The sequence below is a fragment of the Callorhinus ursinus genome, unplaced genomic scaffold (genome assembly GCF_003265705.2).
Source record: "Callorhinus ursinus isolate GAN/ISIS: 27379988/994484 unplaced genomic scaffold, GSC_fseal_2.0 scaffold59, whole genome shotgun sequence".
NCBI classification, from domain to species: Eukaryota; Metazoa; Chordata; class Mammalia; order Carnivora; family Otariidae; genus Callorhinus; species Callorhinus ursinus.
This window is the reverse complement of record NW_027397121.1, coordinates 8,428,077-8,444,652: the sequence shown is the minus strand read 5'-3', so window position 1 is coordinate 8,444,652 and position 16,576 is coordinate 8,428,077.

Here is a 16,576-nt window from a genome sequence, read left to right as displayed (position 1 = left end):
CTTCCCCTCCTCCACCACAGAGATCCCTGGGACGCAAGGAATGCCGGTGTTTTTTTTTTTTTTTTTTTTTAAGATTTTATTTATTTATTTTGAGAGAGAGTGTGAGCGGCGGGGCGGGGAGGGGGGAAGGGGCAGAGGGAAAGGGAGAGAGAATCTCAAGCAGACTCAGAGCTGAGTGCGGACCCCGATGCAGGGCTTGATCCCACAACCATGAGATCATGACCTGAGCTGAAATCAAGAGTCGGATGCCCAAATGAGTGGACACCCAGGTGCCCCAGGAATGCCAGATTTTGAATTCAAAATTAGAGTAAATAAAATGACAAGAGAAAAGTCATGGCCTTGAGTCATCCTACCTTTGTGAGTCAACCCAGGACAGCTTTGGGGTCAGCCGTACACTGAGTTCCTCTAGTAGCACTGAGAACTGAGAGTCTGGTTGACAGGAGGTGTCATCCACAGCCATGCACAGCCCCCCAGCACTGGGGTACCCAAGGCTGCAGCCTGGTATGCCCAGGGTACCTTCCTTTTTTAAAACCCTTTTTACTTGGAAGTCATTTAAAGCTCACAGAGAAGGGGCAAGGATATAATTCCAGGGTACTCTTCACTCAGAATCACCCATCAACATCATGACCACAGTTGCTCAACCTGATTTTTCTAAATACGCGGTATTTTTTTTCTGAGCCATGTGAGAGTAAGCTGCACACAAGGTTATTTCTTTACTTATGAACACATGGCTGTGAATATCTTAAGAACAAGAACATGTTTTACAAAACCACAGTACAATGATCAAAATCAGGGAACTTAAATTGATACAATACTATAATCTACGGTCCATATTCCAAACTTGCCAGTTGCCCCATAATGTCCTTGGTAATGAATTTTTTTCTTGGTTCAGGATCATGCCTTGCATTTAGTTGTCATGTCTTTCCAGCATCGTTTAATATGGGCACAATTCCTTGGACTGACTTTGCCTTTCATTATATTAACATTTTTGAAGAAGACAAGTCAGTTGTTTTGTAGATTGTTCCTAAGTTTAGGTATGTCTGATGTTTCTTCAATTTATGCACTGTGGGCCAGGAATACCACCGAAGTGAGGCTGTGTCTTCCTCAATGCAGCACACCGGAAGACCCATGGGCTAGCATGTCTTAATGGTTAACCAGTACCCCACTGTTTGATAAACGCTCATTCATTGAAACCACTTTCCCATTGTGGGGGCATTTAGGTGGATCTCAAACCTTAAAAATACTATATGCTGCAATAAAGATTCTTGAACATATTTGCATGGTTGTCTAAGTTATTTCCTTAGGCTGAATTCCTAGAAGTGAAACTACTGAGTCAAAGGGTCAAAGGATAGACTTATTTTAAAAGCTTGTAAGTGTTGCCCAACCAGTCTCCAGAAAGCAGACAGGACTGCACCTGGGTGGTAGTCTCTGTGCATGCCCTTACTCTTTCCAACCCTGGGGATCCGAATACTTACCACTCTGACAGGTGAAGTGGTGTCTCATTGTTTCAAATTGCACTTTGTTGTAGGGCTAACAGTATTTTCCTCTGTTTAGTGGCTATTCTTGTTTTTTCATGAGTTTCCTGTCCATGTTTCTGTCCTCTTCATGTCATTGTCACTTTCCTATCACCTTTCTTAATTGGTGGCAGCTGTGCGGATGGAGTCCTGTGCAGAAAACACCTAGTGTGAAAAGTCCCTGCTTTTGCCACCTTCTGGTTTGCTGACTGGTGGGCGGGCGTGGGATTTGGTGTTTGTGAGAAGGGGAAGGAAAATAGGGACACTAGGGTTCTCATGGAACTGTGAAGACCTGAGTGGAAAAACCGAAGCTCTCCATTTCATCCACGTTCTTGGCCCTGCTTTTTTTTTGTGAAAAAGGAGGCTGGGGCACTAGGCTGCAGGTTGAGAGAAGAGGAGACGGTAACAGAGACAGGGAGGGATGGAAGGGGAGCTAGGGGCACGATAGGGCAGAACTTGAGTTTAAAGACAGTGTTCAGGGATGCCTGGGTGGCTCAGTCGGTTAAGCGTCTGCCTTTGGCTCAGGTCATGATTTCAGGGTCCTGGGATCGAGTCCCACATCGGGCTCCCTGCTCAGCAGGGAGCCTGCTTCCCCCTCTACCTGCTGCTCCCCCTGCCTGTGATCTCTCACTCTTTCTCTCTCTCTCTCTGACAAATTAATAAATAAAATCTTAAAAAAAAAATAAAGACAGTGTTCAGCAAGGTGCACAGCTCACTTCTTGCCTTATCCCTGCCTGAGGAAGGCAGTATGCACCTGCTCAAGGTGTTATGAGCTGTGCTTGGGTCCCAGACACTCTCCTGGCCCCTAAAATCTTACGGTCGGAAAGAAGATTGATCCTTCCCTAAGAGCTTGTTTCTCCATCCCAGGAGACAAAGAAAGTTCTTTCTTGTATAAAATGACCTCATTCCTTACAACAGCCCAACAAGTAGAGGTTTGTTTTACTCAACTGACTTTTCTTACATCGTATATCCCCTGAGGAGGATAAGCTTGCCAATCATTCGCACTTTAGTCCTGCGGACTTTTGACCTTAAGAGGATCCATCTGAGCTGGGCCTTGATAATGTGACCAAACATAGAGGAAATCATAGCTTGTGGTAGATGTAGAAATATGCAAGTGTCCCACCCTGAGCGATTACTTGTGAATCTATAGTTCAGGAGACTTGGAGCTGCTCTTGTTCCCTCAGACCCCCTTCTGCTTCCCTGCTGGTGACTTCTCATCTCCCTAGCTTCTTACCACTGTAGTGTCCATGGTGCAATCTCTGGACCTCTTCTATTTTTTATCTGTCCCTAGGTGATCTGATCTAGTCTCATGCTCCTGCCAGATTTAAATATCACCTATGAAGACTATCTTTGTGTTGATAACTCCCAAATTTGTGTTTCTAGATCAGACCACTCCCTTGAACTCTGAATGTGTACTTCCAGTGTCTCATGAGTACCTCAAACTGGTTACGTCCAGAACTGACGTGAGCTGCCTCTCTAAACCTTCTCCTCCCTCCCAACGGACTTGGGCTTTGCCATCCTATTCTTTCAGTTGTTCAGGGCCAGATCCTTGGAGACATTGCTGACTCCTCTCTCTCACACTCTACATCCAATCTGTCTTAAATCCTATTGGCTTACTACTTCTCATCTCTTCTCATCCCACTGGCAACACCCCAGGCCAAGCCACCCTCATCTCTTGCATCTCCTAACTTCCCTCCTTGCTGTTGTTATACTTTGGTAATTTGTCTTTGCGGCAACCACAGTGAATCTGTTAAAATACAAGTCAGACCATGTCACTGCTCTGCTCAATACTCTCCAATCACTTCTGCATTCACTCAGAGTAAAGCCAAATTTCTTACAGGGCAGGCAAGGCCCTACATACTGGCCCCCTCCCTGTCCTGACTTGTTTACCTCTCTGACCCCGTTTCCTATTACTCCTCCGGTCCACATTGGCCTCCTAACTGTTCTTTAAACAGGCACACTCACACCTTAGGGCCATTGTACTTGTTCTTCCTACTGACTGGACTGCTTTCCTTCCCAGCTATCTGTATGGCTTGCTCCCTTAGCTCAAAAGGCCTCTTAATTCATAGGGAAATATGAAGGACTTAGGATAGCCAAATGAGTTTGAAGAAGGAGAACAAAACGGAAGATTTATACTTCCCAATGTCACAAGTTACTGCAAAGCTATGGTTATCAAGGCAGTGTGGTATTAGCATAGGTTTAGACATAAAGCTCAATGCAATAGAATTGATTTATAGTCAACTGATTTTCAACAAAGGTGCTGAGACAATTCAGAGGGAGAAAGAAAAGCCTTTTCAACAAATGGTACTGAGACAATTGGTTTTCTCCACACGCAAAAGAATGAATTTGGACACTCACCTCACATGATAAACAAAATTTACCTCAAATTCAATCATAGACCTAAATGTAAGAGGTAAAATTATAAGACTATTAGAAGAAACCCTAAGAGTAAATGTCATGATCTTGGATTAGACAATGGTTTCAACATATGACACCGAATGCACAAGCAACAAATTAAAATTTTGACAAATTGGACTTTATCAAAGTTAAAAATTTTTGTGCTCTGTAAAGCACCTCAAGAAAATGAAAAGATAAGCAGCAGAATGGGAGCAAATATTTGCAAATCATATATCAGATAAGGGACTTGTATCCAGAATATATAAAGAACTTATAACTCAATCATGAGAATTAGAAAATGGGCAAAATATTTGAATATGCATTTCACTAAAGATATACCAATGGCCAATAAACACATGGAAATACGCTCTTTTGGATTCCCTCAGCTTCCTGAATCCATAGGTTTGTATCTTTTGCCAAATTTGGGAACTTTCAGTCATTATTTCTTTGAATATATTTTTCTGCCACAGCTTTTCTCTCCTCTCTTTATACTAGGGGAAAATGCCTGCTTTATACTTTATGTGGAAAACCCAAAAGACTCCACCTCAAAACTGCTAGAACTCATACAGGAATTCAGTAAAGTGGCAGGATATAAAATCAATGCATAGAAATCATTGCATTTCTAGGGACAGGGATCAAACCATTCTGAACACCTACGAACTCAACAGGAGATCGAAGAAAAGAATAGCAACAACTCTGAACAGAGAAGCGACCACTTTCTGGAAGGTAGGACGTGCGGAGAAGTGAATCCGAGGCGATATTCGGGAGGATAGACGCTGGGGGAGGGGGCCTCTGTCAGCCGCTTCTGGCAAGTGATAGAGCCGCGGAGCACAAAATCGGAACTTTTAGAAGTCGGCTCCGCTGAGGGATGTCGCTCCAGTGGCTAAGCGGGGGGTGGAATCCTCACTGGGACAGTGTGGTCTCAAGGCCCTCGGGGTCACAGAAAGACCGGGGGTGCCTGAGTGCGGCAGAACTCCCAGGTATCAGAGCGGGGAAGCCGGCTGCAGAGACGGAGCCGAGGCGCGGGCTCTCAGCTCGGGGTTGCCATAAACTGTGATCCGTGGCCCAGTCGGGCCACTGCTCCTCCAGCAGGGACCCAACAAGCGGCAGAGCCGGGGAGACTCCCCTTTCTCCCCCGGGAGTAGCTGCACGGAGTGCACCGCAGGGATCTGCTGGGTTTGGAGACTCTACACGGGGTCAGGTGCCAGAGATAGAAACGCTCGGTCACAGGCCGGGTGAGCACGGAGTGCGGCCGGAGACCAGAGACAAGGGAGTGACTGCTTTTCTCTGGGAGCACACTGAGGAGCGGGGTCCCGAGTTCTTGGCTCCTCCCGGGTGAAGATTGGGAGGCCACCATTTTCACTCTCATCCTCCAAAGCTGTACCGAAAGCTTGCAGGGAACAAAAGCTCCCCAGAGCAAACCCGAGCAGACTACCTAGCCCAGACCAACAAGGGCAGGGCAATTCCGCCTCCGGCAAAGACATTTGGGAACCCTGGCAACAGGCCCTTCCCCCAGAAGATCAGCGCGAACAGCCAGCCAAGACCAAGTTTATCGGTCAATGAGAATGGGAGAACTCCAGCGCTAGGAGAATACTGCACATAGAATTCATGGCTTTTTTACCATGATTCATTAGTCTTTCAAAGTTAATTTTTTAACTGTTTTTTTTTTAATTTTTCTTTTTCCCTTTTTCAAACAACATCTTAGCAATCCCTTTTTAAAAAAAATTTTATTTTTCATTTTTAGAGTCATATTCTATCCCTTCATAGTAGTTACCCTTATTTTTGGCATGTATATATAAGTTGTTCTCTCTTTAAAATTTTGAGATACAGTTTCTTCTAACATATCAAAATATACCCTAAATCTCTAGTCTATGGCTTTGTTCTAGTCTCCTGCCTGATCACATTCTCTCCCCCCCTTTTTTTTCTTTCTTTCCTTTTTTTTAAATCCTCTTCTTTCTTTTTTCAAAAACCTTATCAATTCCTTTTTTAAAATTTTTTATAATTTTCATCTTTACAGTCATATTCCATCCCTACATCGTATCAACCCTTATTTTGTACATATATAAGTCTTTCTTTCTTTAAAATTTTGGGAGGCACTTTCTTCTAACAGACCAAAATACACCCAAAATCTAGTGTGTGGCACTGATCTATGCACCAGCCTGATCATATTTGATCATATTCTGTTTTTTTTGATTTGTTCTGTTTTTGTTTGTTTTTATCTTTTTTTTTTAAAAGATTTTATTGATTTGAGAGAGAGAGAATGAGAGATAGAGAGCACGAGAGGGAAGAGGGTCAGAAGGAGAAGCAGACTCCCTGCCTAGCAGGGAGCCCGATGCGGGACTCGATCCCGGGACTCCAGGATCATGACCTGAGCCGAAGGCAGTCGCTTAACCAACTGAGCCACACAGGCGCCCTGTTTTTATCTTTTTCTTTTTTTTTCTCTTTCTTTCCATTTCTTTTCCCCTGATTTCAGGTCTCTTCTGATTTGTTTAGAGTATATTTTCTGGGGACGTTGTCAACCTGTTAGCATTTTGTTCTCTCATTCATCTATTCTCCTCTGGACAAAATGACAAGACGAAAAAAATCACCTAAACAAAAAGAACAAGAGGTAGTACCATCTGCCAGCCACCTACTCAATACGGACATTAGTGCAACGTCGGACCTAGAGTTCAGAATCGTGATTTTAAAGATACTAGCTGGGCTTGAATAAAGCATGGAAGTTATTAGAGAAACCCTTTCTGGAGAAATACAAGAACTAAAATCTAACCAAGTCGAAATCAAAAAGGCTATTAATGAGGTGCAATCAAAAATGGGAGCACTAACTGCTAGGATAAATGAGGCAGAAGAGAGAATCAGCGATACAGAAGACCAAATGATGGAAACTAAAGAAGCTGAGAAAAAGAGAGATAAACAACTACTGGACCACGAGGGCAGAATTCGAGAGATAAGTGATACCATAATACGAAACAACATTAGAATAATTTGGATCCCAGAAGAGGAAGAAAGAGTGAGAGGGGCAGAAGGTATATTGGAGCAAATTATAGCAGAGAACTTCCCTAATGTGGGGAAGGAAACAGGCATCAAAATCCAGGAGGCACAGAGAACCCCTGTCAAAATCAATAAAAATAGGTCAACACCCCGACATCTAATAGTAAAACTTACGAGTCTCAGAGACAAAGAGAAAATCTTGAAAGCAGCTCGGGAGAAGAGATATGTAACCTATAATGGCAGAAACATTAGATTGGCAACAGACCTATCCACAGAGACCTGGCAGGCCAGAAAGGAGTGGCATGATATCTTCAGAGCACTAAACGAGAAAAATATGCAGCCAAGAATACTATATCCAGCTAGGCTGTCATTGAAAATAGAAGGAGAGATAAAAAGTTTCCAGAACAAACAAAAACTAAAGGAATTTGCAAACACGAAACCAGTCCTACAAGAAATATTGAAAGAGGTCCTCTAAGCAAAGAGAGAGCCTAAAAGCAGCATAGACCAGAAAGGAACACAGACAATATACGGTAACAGTCACCTTACAGGCAATACAATGGCACTAAATTCATCTCTTTCAATAGTTACCCTGAATGTAAATGGGCTAAATGCCCCAATCAAAAGACACAGGCTATCAGATTGGATAAAAAAACAAGACCCATCAATATGCTGTCTGCAAGAGACTCATTTTAGACCCAAAGACACCCCCAGATTGAAAGTGAGGGGGTGGAAAACCATTTACCATGCTAATGGACACCAAAAGAAAGCTGGGGTGGCAATCCTTATATCAGACAAATTAGATTTTAAAACAAAGACTGGAATAAGAGATAAGGAAGAACACTCTATCCTACTTAAAGGGTCTATCCAACAAGAAGATCTAACAATTGTAAATATCTATGCCCCTAACATGGGAGCAGCCAATTATATAAGGCAATTAATAACAAAAGCAAAGAAACACATTGACAACAATACAATAATAGTGGGGGACTTTAACACCCCCCTGACTGAAATGGACAGATCATCTAAGCAAAAGATCAACAAGGAAATTAAGACTTTAAATGACACGACCAAATGGACTTCACAGACATATTTCAGAACATTCCATCCCAAAGCAATGGAATACACATTCTTCTCTAGTGCCCATGGAACATTCTCCAGAATTGATCACATCCTAGGTCACAAATCAGGTCTCAACCGGTACCAAAAGATTGGGATCATTCCCTGCATATTTTCAGACCACAATGCTTTGAAACTAGAACTCAATCACAAGAGGACAGTCAGAAAGAACTCAAATACATGGAGGCTAAAGAGCATCCTACTAAAGAACGAATGGGTCAACCAGGAAATTAAAGAAGAATTAAAAAAACTCATGGAAACCAATGAAAATGAAAGCACAACTGTTCAAAATCTTTGGGATGCAGCAAAGGCAGTCCTGAGAGGAAAGTATATAGCAAATACAAGCCTTTCTCAAGAAACAAGAAAGGTCTCAAATACACAACCTAACCCTACACCTAAAGGAGCTGGAGAAAAAACAGCAAATAAAGCCTAAACCCAGCAGGAGAAGAGAAATCATAAAGATCAGAGCAGAAATCAATGAAATAGACACCAAAAGAACAGTAGAACAGATCAACGAAACTAGGAGTTGGTTCTTTGAAAGGATTAAAAAGATTGATAAACCCCTGGCCAGACTTATCAAAAAGAAAAGAGAAATGACCCAAATCAACAAAATCATGAACGAAAGAGGAGAGATCACAATCAACACCCAAGAAATACAAACAATTCTAAGAACATATTATGAGCAACTCTATGCCAGCAAATTAGATAACCTGGAAGAAATGGATGCATTCCTAGAGATGTATCAACTACCAAAATTGAACCAGGAAGAAATAGAAAACCTGAACAGACCTATACCCACTAAGGAAATTGAACCAGTCATCAAAAATCTCCCAACACACAAAAGCCCAGGGCCAGATGGCTTCCCAGGGGAATTCTACCAAACATTTCAAGAAGAATTAATACCTATTCTCCTGAAACTCTTCCAAAAAATAGAAATGGAAGGAAAACTTCCAAACTCATTTTATAAGGCCACCATTACCTTGATCCCAAAACCAGACAAAGACCCCATCAAAAAGAATTACAGACCAATATCCTTGAAGAACATGGATGCAGAAATTCTCACCAAAATACTAGCCAATAGGATCCAACAGTACATTAAAAGGATTACTCACCACGACCAAGTGGGATTTATCCCTGAGCTGCAAGATTGGTTCAACATCCACAAATCAATCAACGTGATACAAGATATTAACAAGAGAAAGAACAAGAATCATATGATCCTCTCAATAGATGCAGAGAAAGCATTTGGCAAAGTACAGCATCCTTTCTTGATCAAAACTCTTCAGAGTATAGGGATAGAAGGTATATACCTCAATATCATAAAAACCATCTATGAAAAACCTACAGCGAATATCATTCTCAATGGGGAAAAACTGAGAGCTTTTCCCCTAAGGTCAGGAACTCGGCAGGGATGTCCACTCTCACCACTGCTATTCAACGTAGTATTAGAAGTCCTATCCACAGCAATCAGACAACAAAAAGAAATCAAAGGCATCCAAATCGGCAAAGAAGAAGTCAAACTCTCACTCTTTGCAGACGATATGATACTTTATATGGAAAACCCAAAAGACTCCACCCAAAACTGCTAGAACTCATACAGGAATTCAGTAAAGTGGCAGGATATAAAATCAATGCACAGAAATCAGTGGTATTCCTATACACCAACAACAAGACAGAAGAGAGAGAAATTAAGGAGTCGATCCCATTTACTATTGCACCCAAAACCATAAGATACCTAGGAAGAACTCTAATCAAAGAGGCAAAGGATCTGGACTCAGAAAACTATAAAATACTCATGAAAGAAGTTGAGAAAGACACAAAGAAATGGAAAAACGTTCCACGCTCATGGATTGGAAGAACAAACATTGTGAAGATGTCAATGCTACCTAGAGCAATCTACACATTTAATGCAATCCCCATCAAAATACCATCCACTTTTTTCAAATAAATGGAACAAATCATCCTAAAATTTGTATGGAACCAGAAAAGACCCCGAATAGCCAGAGGAATGTTGAAAAAGAAAAGCAAAGCTGGCGGCATCACAATTCCGGACTTCCAGCTCTATTACAAAGCTGTCATCATCAAGACAGTACGGTACTGCCACAAAAACAGACACATAGATCAATGGAACAGAATCGAGAGCCCAGAAATGGACCCTCAACTCTATGGTCAACTAATCTTTGACAAAGTAGGAAAGAATGTCCAATGGCAAAAAGACAGTCTCTTCAACAAATGGTGTTGGGAAAATTGGACAGCCACATGCAGAAGAATGAAACTGGACCATTTCCTTACACCACACATAAAAATAGACTCCAAATGGTTGAAAGACCTAAATGTGAGACAGGAGTCCATCAAAATCCTAAGGGAGAACACAGGCAGCAACCTCTTCGACCTCAGCCGCAGCAACTTCTTCCTAGAAACATCGCCAAAGGCAAGGGAAGCAGGGGCAAAAATGAACTATTGGGACTTCATCAAGATAAAAAGCTTTTGCACAGCAAAAGAAGCAGTCAACAAAACCAAAAGACAACTGACAGAATGGGAGAAAATATTTGCAAATGACATATCAGATAAAGGGCTAGTATCCAAAATCTATAAAAAACTTATCAAACTCAACACCCAAAGAACAAATAATCCGATCAAGAAATGGGCAGAAGACATGAACAGACATTTTTCCAAAGAAGCCATCCAAATGGCCAGCAGACACATGAAAAAGTGCTCAACATCACTCGGCATCAGGGAAATCCAAATCAAAACCTCAATGAGATACCACCTCACACCAGTCAGAATGGCTAAAATTAACAAGTCAGGAAACAACAGATGTTGGCGGGGATGTGGAGAAAGGGGAACCCTCCTACACTGTTGGTGGGAATGCAAGCTGGTGCAGCCACTCTGGAAAACAGTATGGAGGTTCCTCCAAAAGTTGAAAATAGAGCTACCCTATGCCCCAGCAATTGCACTACTGGGTATTTACCCCAAAGATACAAATGTAGGGATCCGAAGGGGTACGTGCACCCAATGTTTATAGTGGCAATGTCCACAATAGCCAAACTACGGAAAGAGCCAAGGTATCCATCAACAGATGAATGGATAAAGAAGATGTGGTATATATATACAATGGAATCTTATGCAGCTATTAAAAAAAATGAAATCTTATCATTTGCAACAACATGGTTGGAACTAGGGGGTATAATGCTAAGCGGAATGAGTCAATCAGAGAATGACAATTATCAAATGATCTCTCTGATATGAGGAATTTGAAAAACAAGACAGAGGATCATAGGGGAAGGGAGGGAAAAATGAAACAAGACGAAATCAGAGGGGGAGACAAACCAAAAGAGACTCTTAATCTCAGGAAACAAACTGATGGTTGCTGAAGTGGAGGGCGGTGGGAGGGATGGGGTGGCTGGGTGATGGACATTAGGGAAGGTATTCACCAGGGTGAGTGCTATGAATTGTGTAAGACTGATGAATCACAAGCCTGTACCCCTGAAACAAATAATACATTATGTTAATAAAAAAAATACTTGCCTGCTTTAAAATATGTGTCAGATAATTCCAACATCCAGGTCATCTTGAGTGTTGATTGTCTTTTCTTATTCAATTTGAGATTTTCCTGGTTCTTGCTATGACAAGAGATTTTTAATTGCATCCTGGGTATTTTATATATCATGTTATAAGACTCGGGATTTTATTTAAATCTATTTTAACAGATACCCTCTGACACTGTGCTGGTAGGGGAAAGAGAGTGCCGCCTCATTGCTGTCAGATGGAGGTAGAAGTCCAGGTTCCTCATTTGGCCTCTGTTGACACTTGTGAGGGGCATGTTAATACTGCTAGGTGGGGTTCAGGTTCCCCACTAAAACTCTGCTGACACGCTCTGAGTGGGAGCGTGAAGCACCTTTTTTACTGTTCCCACTGACATTGTGATGGAAGGGGACTTGTTACTACCAGGCAGGGCTGGAAGTCCCAGCTTCCCACTTGGCCTTCTCTGACACCATGCCAGCAGTAGGGAGGAGCACTTTGTGGATAAATGTGAGTGTCTAGACTGCCCACTTAGCCTTTGCTGAAAGGTTTTTTTTTTCCCCCCTGTGATATTTGGGCTGGAGTATGGCCATTATTGTCTAAAAGTTTTCTGTCTAGCTAGGTTGTCCCTTTCTTGGCTCTTTGGCTAGAGACTTTTGGGCCTGTGTGTGTGTGTGTGTGCATGTGCCTGTTAAGACTTTCCTGGTTCTGGCTTTTCTAGCACCCAGTCTCATGTATATGAGGCAAAAAGAAAACCTAGGGAACTCATCATGTTGTTATTTCAGTCTTGAGATTCCTAGCCAGTCTGCCTTCTCTCCAATCTCTCAGAGTCTTCTTAAGCTTGTTTTATAAATAATCTCCAGGGTTTTAGCTGTACTCACTGGGAGGAACTAGAAATGCATCTACTCATCTTGTCCTAGAACTGGAAGCCAGTCTGACAAGTCCAATAAAATGCTCAACATAGAATTTCTATATTGACCAGTGATTCCATTTTTAGGTATCTACCTAAGATAAATGAAAGCATATGTCCACACAAACACTTGCACATGAATGTTCATAGAAGCATTAAACACAATAGTCATAAAGGGGAGACTGGTGAATGGATAAACAACATGTTTATATCCATACAATAGAATACTATTCAGCAATAAAAATAAATGAAACACTGATGCATGCTATAATATAAATGAACCTTAAAAACATTATGTTAAGTAAAAGAAACCAGACTCAAGAGGCCATATATTGAATGAGTCCATTTATATGAAACCTTCAGAAGGCAAATCTATAGAGACCGAAAACTGTTGCCAGGGCTGAGGGTTGGCACGGGTCATAAATACAAATGAACATGAGGTTTCTTTGTGGGGCAATGGAAATGTTCTAAAATTAGGTTAAGTATATAATATGTATTATATAAGCTATATTCAAACTATAAATATACTAAACTCATCGAATTGTACACTTAAAATGGGTGAATTTTATAGTATGTAAATTATGCATTCATAGGTCTGTTTCAGAAGAGAGAGAGTGGGAGGAGAGGAAGTGGAGACATTTTCTATTGTAAACTTTATTAAAGAATTTTGCTGTTAAAAATGTAGTTATCTGAAGGGGCACCTGCACCCCAATGTTTACAGCAGCAATGTCCACAGTAGCCAAACTATGGAAAGAGCCCAGATGTCCATCAACAGATGAATGGATAAAGAAGATGTGGTATATATATATGCAATGGAATATTACTTAGCCATCAAAAAACGAAATCTTGCCATTTGCAACACCGTGGATGGAGCTAGAGGGTATAAGTGAAATAAGTCAATCAGAGAAAGACAAATATCATATGATTTCACTCATATGTGGAATTTAAGAAACAAAGCAGAGGAGCATAGGAGAAGGGAGGAAAAAATTACAGAAAATTTCAAATACACACATAAGTGGAAAATCCCCATATCCCCATCATCCAGATAGTATAATCGTTAACTCAGGACCACTCTCTTTTCACTCACCCTAGGTTATTTTAGAACAAATCCTAGGCATCATATTATTTCTATCATAAATGTTTCATTATCTCTAAAAGATAAGGACTCTTTAAAACATCACCACAGTATCATTATTCTGTCTAAATGTTCACAACATGCTTAATATCCTCAAATATGCAGCCAATGTTCAGATTTCCCAAATTGTCAATAACTACATGTGTAATTAGTTTGTTTGAATCAGGATCAAATCCAGATTCACTCATTGCATGTGCTTGATATGTCTTAAGTCTCTCTCTCTTTATAAAAATACACTTTATTTTTTATTTTTTTAAAAGATTTTTTTAAAAAAATATTTATTTGACAGAGAGAGATATAGCGAGAGAGGGAACATAAGCAGAGGGAGTGGGAGAGGGAGAAGCAGGCTTCCCACTGAGCAGGGAGGCCAATGCGGGGCTCGATCCCAGGATCTTGGGATCATGACCTGAGCAGAAGGCAGATGCTTAACGACTGAGCCACCCAGGTGCCCCAAGAGTCGGACACTTAATGGACTGAGCCACCCAGGTGCCTCCCTATTACTAACATCTTATGTGAATATAGTACATTTGTTCTAATAAATGAAACAATATTGATAAATTATCATTAAAGTTCACGATTTTTCTTTCAAAATTTTATTTATTTATTCGACAGAGAGACACAGCAAGAGAGGGAACACAGGCAGGGGGAGTGGCAGAGGGAGAAGCAGGCTTCCTGCGGAGCAGGGAGCCCGATGCGGGGCTCAATCCCAGGACCCCGGGACCATGACCTGAGCCGAAGGCAGATGCTTAACGACTGAGCCACCCAGGCGCCCCTAAAGTTCACGATTTCTTTGGACTTACTCAGTTTTTACCCAGTGTTCTTTACCTGTACCAGGATCCCACCCAAGATACCACACTACATGTATTTGTCATGTATCTTTGGCCTTTCTTGGCTGTGACGGTTTTTCAAACTTTTCTTGTTTTTGATGATCTTGACAATTCTTGATCAGGTATTTTGTTGGATTCCTTTCTTTTGGAATTTGGTGTTTTTCTCATGGTTAGACTTAGACTGAGAGCTTAAGTGTCTTTTAATCTTTCAGGATTTTTCTTGTCATTTATTTGTCGAATGGTTTGTTTCCTATAGAATTTTCTATATTCTAAATTTTGCTAATTGCACTGCCTGTGTTATTTACCATGTACGTCTCCTCCACTTTTTTTTTTCATGTAAACTGGTAGTTACATTTAAAGACCTGATATGATTCAGGATTTTATTATTTTTTTGGCAAGGATATGTCATAGGTGGTGTTGTGCTTTTTTTTTTCCATCAGGAGGTGTATAATTCTGGCTGGCAGCCATTGATGAGCATTGACTAGACCCATTATTTTACTAGGGGCTGTAAAGTGGTGATATTCTACTTCTATCATTCTGTCTTTGTTTATTTCATTTATGCAAAGAAACATTTACGATTTCAGCATAATTTATTTAGGAAACGGAGATTAATGCCTTTCTTTACTGTTTATTTTCTGGTTTTCAGAATAAGTCCATTCTCTAGCATCTTCCAAAACTAACCCATGAATTTTTATTTAGTATAACTATGAATAAAGACATTTTAGTACAGTTTAATCTCTTGCAGTGAATCCCTTTATTGATGCTCAGTTTGTTCCATATGTGGCTAGTGTGAGCCTCAAGTTGACATGATCCTAGTGTCTTTGATGGCCTCCTTGCCATCAGGGTCATCTCTTACATATGATTCTTTTTAGTGGAAACAGTACCGAGGTACCTCAGTTTGGGTGCTAGGGAAGTTTATTACTTATTTACTTTTTAAGATGGGTATCTGATACCATGTTAGCTTGCTGATGGGTGTGATCTGCAGAGGGAAAGCAGCATTGCTGAAGAGGGAGGGTTGCTGGAGGAATGTCCTTGAATAGGTGGGAGGGGCTGGGGTTCAGTGCCCAAGTGGAGGAGTTGGCTATAAGTTGAAAGTAAAGAGGAGGGAAAGTGTGTGACTAAGAAGAAAATGTGAAATAATTGCCTTGAAAGTTTGTGTGAGTAACCAGGAAAATGCTGTGTCCTCTTTGGCCAACTTGAAGTTTGTGATTATAAATATTCTATAAGCATGTTTGAGTATTTCTATCCAATCACTTGGCTGCTTGGATGCAGGCATGGAGTAGGTGGGAAGTTTAGGCAGAGCCAGGCTTTTTCCAGGCTGGTATGACGGAGAGAGTGAGGACAATGGGAGTTGAGTGTGCAAGGTAGTTATAACAATGGGTCATGAAATCTAAGTGGGGTATTGTTGAAATGGGGCAGAATCTCTTACTGTCAGGGTCAAAGGGTTTGGAGGACTGGGAAGAGGAAAAATTGTGGGAGAGGGGGTGCAGGAGAGAGAATGACTTGCAAAGATAGGAGGTGTTGAGCACAGTGTGGGATACTTAAAATTCATTCAGTATTTCCTAATGACCTCCTTCCAGCTTCAGAGAAGCTTTTCCATTTCCTGGGTCCTGGGGTTTTGTGAATCAGGTGTATTGCCTTCCTTGTAGGGACTGCTCTCTGCACATCCATCTCCCAGCTGCCCTGGCCATCTCCCCACAGATGACCATTACAGGGTTCTTGGATATTCTGGGGAATTCGTCAGCTGAAATGATTGCTCTGTGCTCATGGAAGGTGTAGATAAAGGCCCTTGGGACTTTTGGACAGTGACTCTGAAGGTGACCCTGATGGTGCTGACATCCTTTCATGGTGTGAGAGCCCACAATAGTTGCTTCTAGAAAGCCTGACCTGGGAGGGGGAGGTGGGCTGGGGAAACTGCCACCTCTTCAGAGCTGGGATCCAGAAGGGGCTGAAAGCAGCTCCTACCACAACACAGGGTGTGCTCTTCCTAAGTCAACGAGCTGTGCCTGACCCTTCCCCCCCATTCACCTGCACACAACTAGCCCTGGGCACTCAGACCTTGGCTGGGGAGGTCAGGGGCTGGTGTGGGTCAGTGAGTGGGTGCTGGATGAGGATCATGGGAGATGGACAGGGAGATACATGGGTACTTGGCCAGTGTCCTAGAAGA